Source organism: Ctenopharyngodon idella, chromosome 1 (genome assembly GCF_019924925.1).
Source record: "Ctenopharyngodon idella isolate HZGC_01 chromosome 1, HZGC01, whole genome shotgun sequence".
Lineage (NCBI taxonomy): Eukaryota > Metazoa > Chordata > Actinopteri > Cypriniformes > Xenocyprididae > Ctenopharyngodon > Ctenopharyngodon idella.
Window position 1 is genome coordinate 34,635,671 of NC_067220.1, and position 12,017 is coordinate 34,647,687.

Consider the following 12,017-nt stretch of genomic DNA (forward strand, 5'->3'; position numbering starts at 1 on the left):
TTGATGCCATATGATAAATTTCTGTGAGGAACAGTGAATAATTGAAGTTGTTATGCTCGCCTCCACCAAATTCTAGAATGGACTACAAACCCAAATGGACTACAAAAATGGCGGTGCCGGTTTTGACTTCATTAATGGCACGCACCTGATGAGAACTGCAGTGGAGAGAAATGAATAATAACAAGAAAGAATATCAAAAATCACTTACATTTCTGTTTTCCTCACACAAAAATGTCATATGATTTGAGAAGACTTGGAATATAGTGCTCAAGTTGTATGGACTGGTGTTTTGTTTTTAATGGAGCTTGACAGACTTGAACTGTTGTTGAATAAGACTCAAACATCATGAAGATAAAAACATCATGTGAGTAAATAATGGCAATTTTCATCTCTGGGTGGGTTCTTTAATGTTGTGTTATGTTGGGACAGAAGAGTTTATCTTGGGATTTTTGGTGGCGGTCAATGTGGTGAAGAGTGCAGCTTGTGCTTAGGTTGACAACAGTACAGGAATTGTTTAATGTGCAATTTGATGCTTTATTCAAAAAGCAATTACTGTGTCTTCTCTCTTTCTTTTTTTTTTCTTCCTGTCAACACCATGCATTACAAGTGGCAACAATTGTTATATTTAGCATGCTAATATGTGCTATTGCTGGTAGCTAACTGTGTGGGTTTAGCAGTTTTTTTATTTGAATAACTTAATTTGGTTATCTTAAATAGATTTGAAAATGTATTAAAGTAGAGTTCATGGTTTAATTTACTATTAGAAAACCCCATTTCAAATATCTGCAACCACTGTCAATAATTGAATTTTATTCAGCCAAAGAATTTTGAGTGTAAGAGTGATTCTTTAGCAGTATGATGTTGCTTTCAAATAAAATGATTTGTATTGGATATGTACAGCTGTGTTAGGTAATTTGCAAATCTCCAGCTATATCTGCAATTTCTGGCAAACTAGCTGCTATAAATGTTAACACTGAAAAAATTAATGACTTAATAAAAATAAAATGTAAATAATCAGGCTTTAGCATATCACTGAATATAGCGAAAACAGTGAATCACAATACGGTACTGCAGTGTGTGTGTGTGTCTGTGTACATTACTGCTTTAAATGCTCTGTGAACTTATGGAAAGAATTAGAAACAAACATAATGACCTTGGCAAGCTTGTTTATTTTGTTGTAAGTAACACTGGATATGATAGGTGGCGCTCTTCAGCCTCATATTCAGCTCCTTTACCATAAACTGTATGCATTTATTCATCCGAGCAATTTCCTCCCTCTCCTGTGTTTGGTCTTACACTTCCTTTCCCCCCCTTTCCTTCCACGCATGTCTGACTTTCACATTATTCCTGCCTCCACTCTAACAATTCCCTCTGCCAGGCATGCACACACACACGCACATTTGTGAGTATAAAACAATCAGGATTGTTTTGCCTTCAACCGGCTATACACTTTGCCATTAGTGAAATCAAAGAAGTTAGATGTGGGTCAAAAGGCTTGACAGCACAGCAAAGCCATACACTGTTGGACTGCTCCTGTCATGATGTCCCATATGTACCCACCTGGTATCACCATGAAGTTTTGCAAATTCAAAAGTGTTGGTGAGTCTACTCAAAAAAATCTAGCTAGCTAGTCGCTTACAGCTGTAAGCTGCCCTGTAGAGAATGGTACTGCAAGTTACTTGGCAAAAGTTACTTCGCAATTATAAATTATTAAAAATATTGTAGTGTTCTAAAGCTTTACCATTTTACAAACTTTCAGAACAATTCAATGCACAAATAAGAGGTCCGAGTGATACAGACAGATTCACTTTACTGGTTGACTTTTTGATGGCTGATGCCAATGGCAATATCTTAGAGGGCTGGGTAGTTATATATTTAAATCAAGTTTTTAAGGTTGTTTATATGTTTATGTGGTGTTTTTTAATGTTTTATGACAAACTATGTGCAAATTCATAAGTCAACACCATTGTTGAGTATTTTCTCCTTAAAACTCCAGTGAACCAAAGACAGTTTCAAAAATGTGGTTTGAAATCTCCCCTGCTCTCTTTGTCACAAATATGATGTAACCAATCCCGTCAATGTGTGGGCTTTAGCATATCATTAACAGTACTGCGAGGCAGGGGGCAATGTTGCGGTCTTCATGTACAATTGGGCTATTTTGAAAATGCAGTCGTGGGAAAAATTACAGAGCTGTGGGTTGTGGTTTTTGGGCAACTTGTATAATGTACCGCAGCCGCCAAATGTACATCTGTAGACAAAGAAAAATAAAAATACATCCTTTTACTAATGTGTGCTGATGCTTGGAATGAATAGGCTACCTGGCAACCCAAAGACCGCTGAAAAAGCCAATGAAGGAGAGACGGTATGAGGAGCACCTTTGAGGTCACTTCACAACCTAGAAGTTACATGTGTTTCGCCCATATAGAGAATTTGAAGACAGGTTAACTAAGTTTGACATTGTAGATTAACTGCACATTAATGCTTGTGTGTAGACAAAACAAGAGTATGCTATTTAAAGAGTATGTAGGCTATAATGATCTTAACTGAGATCAGAAAATATAAGTTTTTCATTTATTGTATGGAGGTGTGTAAAATCTACAATATGTTAAAAGAATTTAAGTAAGTGCACAGACAGTCTTATAGATATAGCATTTTAATCTGCTACTATAAGTAGTGACCATAAGTAATGCGACTATAAGGCATAAAGGTACAGGCCTAAATAAATTATGATTATATTTATAGCTTACATTTTAAACAATTTATCATGCAGAGTGCTGAAAATTTAAATTAAAGACAGAGTAAAAAAAGAATTAAAAGTACCAAAACTGAAAATAGAGATAGAGATTAAAATAGAGATTAAATAAGTAAATATGCACATAGGCCTACATAAAAACATGTCTAGCTAAAATAATCTAAAAAAGATTAAGAACATGGAATAATAATACAAAAAAAAAAGTTTATTTTAAGGATCTTAATGGAATTCCACAGCTGTCAATTGCTTGGACGGGCTAGTTTTCATTCCTTTTGGGCAGGTTTTGAGTCGCTTTGAGTGTGATTTTTCTGGGACCTGGCAACCCTGCAGGGGGGGTCTCAAGAGAAGCCTGGTATATTTTTCTGTTGATATGAAAAATTGGGTAGATTTAGCAATATAGCGGGTGAGTTATGTATATGATGTAGGCTATTACGATGTTATGATGAACTATATGCCTTTCTCCACTGAGGTTTTCAAAGCATTTCTAAGGATACTGATTGTTAGAAGGCAGCTGTCTGATTCTGAGATGGTGAATTGGAACATGATTTGTGTAACATTAGCAACACATTATTAGCTGTTTGATAACGTAGTGAAGCAAAAGGCTGATCATATCAATTTCCGTTACCTGTCTGACGTTGTAGAGAGTGATAAAGAAAACACATTACCGTTCTGATTCATTGACTTTTAGACGAACCTGTATAATTCACTCTACCTCTTAGGTCATAGGTTTCATTGGAATCATCTTGAGCCATCAATCGTCTTGAATTTAGTTTCTTGGTGGCGCTATAGAGCGATTGAGTTAGAGACTCTTAATTTGCTATGGTCACAGTTCAGACTGCCCTCTATCTGTGTGCCAAATTTCATAACTTTCCCTCAAGCGGTTCTATGGGCTGCCATAGACTTGCAGAGCGGAAGAAGAATAATAAGAACACTAAAGATTACAACATGTGCCTACACACCTTCAGTGCTTGTCCCCCATTAATAATACTAATCCATCAGACAATCAATAAGTAGAAAAAATATATAAATATTAGTAAATAATAATACCATCACTTACTATAGAAGGTATTACATGCATTTCCATTTCTCTTACTAATAATAGAAAGGTAAGTGTTAGCACATTTTCATATGCCACTTACTTTCTTTGTTTAACACTTTCGTTTAATAATTTATTAGACAAAATTGTTAAACAAAAACAGCAAATTAATGAAGACAGAGAATATGCTCTCCAGTGTGTTTGCAGCCAATGTTCTCAGCCCTGCCTAAATAAAAGTTCCATGGCCAAATCGACAAAATTTTAGCCAATGCGTATAATTAAAAAACATCAAATATTCACGGATAGTTACCAAGACTGAATTTTTATATGTATAAATGGTATGTGTAGTAGGCCTATGTTGTTCAAATAAATATTAAGACACAACATAATACAGTAAGGTGTTTGACTTGGAAACATTAAAGGTGCCCTAGAATCAAAAATTGAATTTACCTCGGCATAGTTGAATAACAAGAGTTCAGTACATGGAAATGACATACAGTGAGTCTCAAACACCATTGTTTCCTCCTTCTTATGTAAATCTCATTTGTTTAAAATACCTCCGAAGAACAGGCGAATCTCAACATAACACCGACTATTACGTAACAGTCGGGATCATTAATATGTACGCCCCCAATATTTGCATATACCAGCCCATGTTCAAGGCATTAGACAAGGGAAGCCAGTATTAACGTCTGGATGTGCACAGCTGAATCATCAGACTAGGTAAGCAAGCAAGGACAATAGCGAAAAATGGCAGATGGAGCAATAATAACTGACATGATCCATGATATCATGATATTTTTAGTGATATTTGTAAATTGTCTTTCTAAATGTTTCGTTAGCATGTTGCTAATGCACTGTTAAATGTGGTTAAATTTACCATCGTTTCTTACTGTATTCACGGAGACAAGACTGTCGTTATTTTCATTTTTTAAACACTTGCAGTCTGTATAATTCATAAACACAACTTCATTCTTTATAAATCTCTCCAACAGTGTGTAAAGTTAGCTTTAGCCACGGAGCACCATCAAACTCATTCAGAATCAAATGTAAACATCCAAATAAACACTGTACTTACGCGATTAGACATGCTGCATGACGAACACTTTGTAAAGATCCATTTTGAGGGTTATATTAGCTGTGTGAACTTTGTTTATGCTGTTTAAGGCAAGCGCGAGCTCCGGGGGCGGGGAGCATGAGAATTTAAAGGGGCCGCAGCCTGAATCGGCGCATATTTAATAATGCCCCAAAATAGGCAGTTAAAAAAAAAAAAAATGAATAAAAAAAAAATCTATGGGGTATTTTGAGCTGAAACTTCACAGACACATTCAGGGGACACCTGAGACTTATATTACATCTTTTGAAAACACGTTCTACAGCACCTTTAAATAGAACTCAAACTTATATTGTGTTATTCTGTTATCATGCATATGTAATTAAAGTTTTAGGCAAATGTTCTGTTATCAGATATAATATACTTACCATCATTGGACCAATGTAAAAAGTTGTGTTGTCTGCTAAAATTTTTGCTAAGACAAGATTTCAGAGTGCAAATAATGAATGAGATGTTATTTAAAGAATGCACACTGAAAGAAAAGCTCAATCACACTTGTGTGTTTTACCCTAAAACAGCTGTGCAGATTTTCAATGTTTGGCAGTGTGGAAATGGTTATTATAACATAAGCCTCATGTTTTTCACAATCCCTGGGGAGACTGACGGCACCCGTGGGAGTCTGGCTAATGGGACTCTCAGGTACCAATACTTCCTTTCCCAAACCCATCTCGGAGTAGCAGTTGGGAAAAAGACAGTGGTGAATGTGAAGTATGTCCCTGCGGGAGAAGGTATGAGATTGGAGGAAGGAAAAATGGCTTGGTGGTGGGACGTGATTCATTCTGAAGTGTTTTGATAGCGAGTCTCAAGTCGCAAATCTCACCACGAGGACAAGGGTCCTGTAAATATTGTCTCCAGACCATCAACCCCACCCTACGGCTGCAGACTTGTACCGCAGTGATTTAAAACTACCTCTGTTTTCTGTTTTAAAGTGGTAAAAACAACTGAGGATGATTTGAGGATAGTTGAAATGAGTGCATGAGGTGACTTGGTACATTCTAGTGTTGTGTGACAAAAAAGAAATGGTGCTTATTGCTCTGTCATAGTGTGTACTATTAGTTTAATGTAGGCTTGTGGTGACAGGGGATGTGCTCTTAAAGCTCAGGGAGCTGTAACACAGCAATCCAATGATTTAGCAAGGTGAGCACAAGATTTTAGATGCATTTAGTGAGCTCAGTAAATTAAAGCTGCTTTATTCATGCAGTTGATGGCATGGTACTACAAGTTTAGGTTTGGATCTCTTGCTTGTAGTAAATGTAAAGGTATTTCCAGTATCTTCTGTGAAAACAAAGGGGGTTAGTTTTTCTATGGTGAAGTGGTTGGGGTTTGACTTGTTAACAAGGGCTAGTTAGCCCCCGATGGTAGATGCTCTATAATTAAATCTCTTCTTGGTTGAAGGCATTGTTTCAGACAGCAGGTGCAGATGGAGGAAAGGAAATCAATGTAAAGTGAAAACAAGTGAATTATGAAAATAGAGTTAGATGGATCAGTGCTAATTAGCTAATTAACCATTCCTACACTTAGTAGCTGACACAAGATGAGAGGGTGCTTGGTGAAATGTAACGAAGACAAAAATAAGCCGAGTTTTATATTCTCTGTAATTAGCTGCATTCAGTGCAAACAGTCCATATGCCATCAGCTGCACCAGTGTTGCCAAGTTGGGGCTACTTTTACACTGTTGCCGCGGGCTGTTTTTCATGTCCACGGGTTGAAACAACTCCAAATAACATGATATTTAGCCCCTGGAATGCGAATTTTACCAGGGGAGCCCCACCAAAAAAGCAGATTTTACCCCCTGGAACATCATATTTACCGTGGAACCCCCCGGAAATGCGACTGGGCTAGTTTTGTGTAGCAATTTGGCGGGTTTTGTTGTGAAAACCTGGCAACCCTGAGCTGCACTATTAAGAACTAGAGTCTGTACTTCAATGCTGCAATCCATTTGCTGTTTTTGTCATTTATTTTATCACTAAATCTATACTAAACAGAAAGCATTAATTATTATTTTTCCAAACATGGCCTAAAAAAAGAAGATTTTAGGCTGTAGAAATAATTTGCGTAGGCCCTTGTGAAATGGAACTATACTTCAGGACACTTTTTAAAAAGTACAGTTTATATGCACTATTTAAAAAAAATAAATAATAATAATAATAATTAAAAAAAAATTCAGAAAACAAACCAAGTGGCAGCTGTGGTTGCATAATTCTGTAAAAAATACAGTAAAAATGTCAACAGATTTACAGAACAGGGCGGAATAATAATTGGGTGGTTGGAGGCATACGTGATGTAAGAAAGTTCATCCTGCCTGGTTTTGCAACGAAAAGGTCTCTCCTCACCTGCTGAACCCATGATGAAAAGGAATCAATCATTAAGATATGCATTAATTTGGCAGTTGAAACAGAATTAAAATTGATGTATGTTAAAACAGCATTACTTATTCAAACGTTTCAAAATGCTCCTCATTGAGTGAGCAAACGTTGCAGCTGTTTGAGAGGCCTTTCTTCTTTATGGGGTTCCATGAAAAATGGATGATTTTGACCTATTTAATGCAAACGCATGGAGGGGGTTAAAGCAAATAAAGAGCCTTTCTGTGTTTGTTTGGCCTCCTTGCTGTGCCTGAAAACTCCTGTGAAGGTTTCGGAAGTAAATGTCATAAGTGCTTAGAAAAACAAGCACAGAGAAAAGATCTTCACCTTATCCACACAGTGGCTTGGGTGCATTAAAATATTACATACTCAAAGTTATTCCTTTTCTTTTGCTTTTTCAGACAAGTGAACACATTTCAATCCTATTGGATTGGTTTTTATTACATTAGTGATGTGTAATATATTAGATTTCTTTTAGAATGCACTACAGGGTCAGTGAGGACATGTTTTCTACTTTATAAATATCTCAGGAATCATAGGCTAGCTGATGTTGTATGTGATCTACAAATGTAATTCATATTCCAATAGAAAACAAAGTAAATTGCAAAGTAAAAATAACCTTGTGTTTTTCATCTTGTGCTTGTATTCAATTACACTGAAGATAGTAATTTCATTCATTTCCAATTCATCATTTTATCATCTGTCATCAATTTCTCATCCATTTTTCTCTTTTTATATTCTCAAATGTCAAAAATGCCATAATGATAAAGTAGGATACAATTAATTGGATAATTCTGTTTGAGAGGCACTTGAGAAAGTGAATCTCTTCATGGTTATGAAACTTCTTGTCAGTTTCTTTGCTTTTTATTCTCATTTGAATCATTTATTTTAAAATGGGTACAATTTTTGTGCAAAAGTGAGGTTTGGGAAATAAACAGTTGTGTTTATCTTCCAAACTATGGACAGCAACCTGTTGACATGAAAATATTTAGAAATTTTACTGAAAGTAGCTGATATTTGTTTTGCCCCTTTTTACAAGATGTAACATAAGTCTAGGTGTCCCCAGAATGTGTCTGTGGAGTTTCAGCTCAAAATACCCCACAGATCATTTATTACACCATGTCCAAAATGCCTCTTTTTGAGTAAAAGTGAAAACACAGTTTTCGTGTTTGTATCTTTAAATGCAAATGAGATACTGCTCATACTTTATGATTTATGGGAAATACTGTATATAAAAAAGAAGTGGGTGGATTTTTACCATTATAGGGTGGTTGTTTATCACTGCCAACATGCATATATGTTCAAACACCATCTAAAAATGAATTTTGCATAATAGGTCCCCTTTAAAAAGAATCCTGCACAGAGGTTTAATATGCACTGGTAGATCTTCAAAGAAAAATTAATTTTATCTACACTTCTTGTATATATTAACAATAGAAGTATTTGAATATATATATTAATATTCTTTATAGTTAATAAAATCTTCAGTAATAACTTAAATTCTCCTAATAAAAGTAAATAGGGTCATTTTGAGTTCATGTTAACTATATGAAAGCATTTTGTCATTGATCTGGAATCAAAAAGAGCTTCAGTCCATCTTCAATTCGTGTTACTTCAAGTGTTCTTATGGCATCTTAAAATCTTAAAATGTCCCATTGCCTTTGCATAACTGATACACTTAATCCCAGTTAACATTTCCTGCAATTACATCACATCCTCTTTTAATTAGAAACTCAATCCTTGTGCCGCACATTAGAAGAGCACTGCAGCTCAAACTTCAAGGCTTTCCCCCCGGTGTCTAACATATTCAAAACTTGTCAATATGTGATCTGTGGTTGAAACTCAGAATGTTTGTCCGGACATGATGCTGTGATGTCTCTAAATAAAAGAATGGGGGATTCTGGGGGGATTAAGTGTATTTATGCTCATGAATGACTTGTGTCCTTGACAAGTCCACAAAGTTTTCATTTGCTCTGTGGTCACAGATCCCTTAAAGCTCCCACATGAAAATTTCTTAATTAATCCTTTTAAAGTTAGTATAATTCCATGCGGTAAATTATGTATTCATAGACTATATTAGGTAAGCATGTTAGAGTGCACATCCCATTGAAATTCAATACATATCAGAGTTCTAATAAAAAGAGCAGACAGTCTGTGAGAATGTCAAGGTATTTCATTGCTAATAATTAATGTGCTAACTAAGTTGTAGAAGTTAGAGTTGTCATGACAGCAGAGTTTGAGCATGTACTTTTGTTAAGAGTTTGAATTGTTCATAAATAGTGTAATGTATTAAAGGGTGTGATTCATTATTCCACACATATACCTTGATTGTATAGTAATGTAAATTACTGAGGACATATTCGAAAAGTGTTCCTTCTGTCGTGTCAGTCACATTTCTTATTCCCTTAGAGCAGGGCTGTCCAAACTCAGTCCTGGGGCCACTGTCCTGCAGAGTTTGTTCCAATCCCAATTAAACACACCTGAACCAGCTAATCAATCAATTTACTTCTCTGGGAATGGCAACTGTTTGTATAAATCGATTTGCACATTGCACCCTCATGTTTTGTCACGCTATCTCTGGATAGACTGACTAAAAGGTAAAAGGGCAGGTTGCACTAAACTTACTTTGGCAAAGAACCATCCAAGACAGTCTGTCTGGCCTACATGTTTTATGTGCTATTTAGGGACAGGTTTATGTAAAATACACTGTAAGAATGATTTTTCAAAGTAAAAAAAAAAAAGGGCTACTACAGTCTTTCTATTTCAAAATTTCATGTTTAATTCTAATAAAAGTCATAATAAATGTTACTTGCATTTCTTTGTAAATATTTATGAAATTTACTAGCAATTTCTGAGTAAAAGTTATTTCAAAGTAAATCCTACATTTTTTCTCACCACACTAATTATTGAAAATGCAGTCAATGCATATTGATAATGTGATCAAAATTTCTGCCAGTCCAAATGTATCAAATACAGACTACTACTTTGCAATCCATCTGAATCCATCCTTTTTTTTTTTTTTTTTTTTTTAAACTATGACTGAAATTCAAAAATAACTCTGAAAACAAACCAAAACAAGCAATTCTGCTTGTGGCTGTACAGTAGTAGCTCCCAATTGAAAGCATGTCCTTCAAAGATTTGATGCCACTAACCTTCTTCAAAAGGGCTTGTTTTATCAAATCTGGACTTTTTTTCCACTTAAGTGGACTTGAAATGTGTCTTTACTCTCTGAAGTTTTGTAAAGCTAGTCAATAGACCTATTTTGTGTTTCCAAACAGCAATGATGTTTTTTTTTTTTTGTGGGCAGAGTCTACCTGGTGGCAGAAAATGACAGTTCTGCAGTAGCAGTCTGTGGAAGCCATGGAATATAAGAATAAAAAAGGTTAAAATCGAGTTTTCCCACAAATCTGAGCTTATATCTCTATTTTATAATCAATTAACACTGCTTTTGTCATTTTTTTTTTTTTAAAAGATGGACAAAATTTGTCACCAAAAAAAGTCATTCGTTTTAACCAAAATTTTGGTTTTACCGAATGAACCTTTTGGTTAGACCGAATGACAATATTTTCGAACAATGCTAACAGGCTGATATCTAGCTAGCTAGCTAGTTAGCTTGCTAGCTAGCAAAAGGGCAATTAAACATATATATTTAGTACAAGTTTTTAAAATATAACAACATTTTTCATGTTTTATAGCAGTTGTACCGAATGACCTGATGTTTCAGGACATGTGTATGAGCAAGTGAAAACATGAATTTTTCAAATAGCTTAGAGAGAGTTAGTAACTTTGCTTCATGACCATGTGGTCCTTTGCAGGTGTCTAAATGATGTCACATCCTGTCACATGATATTGACCGCATGACTGATCCAAAATGGTCCCTTTAAATTGGTTACTCCGAATGACATCAATGAAATTCATTTTTCCGGACATTCTTTCTCATAACAAAGTAACGACTTCTACACATAATTTTAATACCATTTTGCACTGTTGATATATGATGTTATAAAATCATGCCAGAAGAAAAAATATATACATTTATTTCATTTTAAGATATTTTAATCACAAATGGCTTTTGGATGGTTAAACCGAATGACCTTTTGACACTTCAAAAACTTTAAAATACCTTTATATGTAGCAAAATATAATTAAAACCTTTTGGATTCAATAAAAGAGATCTAGTTGTACTACCTTACATACTTTGGATGTCATATCTTTGTTTTTTTATTATTATTAAGGCCTTTGGACAAAAAAAAAATTGACCCGTCACGTCATTGACCCATAAACGCAAATGCAAGAAAAAATGTCAGAATTGTGAGCTAAAAATGTTATAGGCTATGTTTAAAAGTTATCTACGTAAAATGTTAAAGATTTAATATTTCATGCTGTAACTGCTATGTATGTATGTCCCTTATGAACTGCATATGTGAATATTATGTAGACTTGCTGTTTACATCAAATTCATGCTTTAATAGTAGACTAATCATCGCAGGTTTCATCAGTCCAGTCTGTGACATGCAACATAAACATCTGTGTTTAGCTTCAAAGGGCGTCTTCAATGAAGACTTCTTTTATGAAGACTATATTTTTTGCCTTCCGATTCTGATATCCAAAGGCACAAGAAAACATTTTTCTTTTGTTTTGTGGATTTTGCCCATTTTCCTCCATTTATTACCACTGTTTATCTGCCACCACTCTGCGGGCGCAGCTGCGAGTGACGTAACTGTGACGTCTGCTCCAAATTGTTCTATTGTA

At 35.2% G+C, this 12,017-nt stretch overlaps 1 long non-coding RNA gene across 1 annotated transcript in view; it reads right to left on the reverse strand.

Annotated features, from left to right (window-relative positions):
- The window catches only part of LOC127514999 (uncharacterized), a 120,399-nt gene extending 115,189 nt beyond the window's left edge, over positions 1-5,210 (reverse strand). Inside the window, exon 1 of the long non-coding RNA XR_007930748.1 lies at positions 4,867-5,210. This is a non-coding gene — a long non-coding RNA (uncharacterized LOC127514999). The remainder of the gene's footprint in view (positions 1-4,866) is intronic.
- Between the last annotated feature and the right edge of the window lie 6,807 nt (positions 5,211-12,017).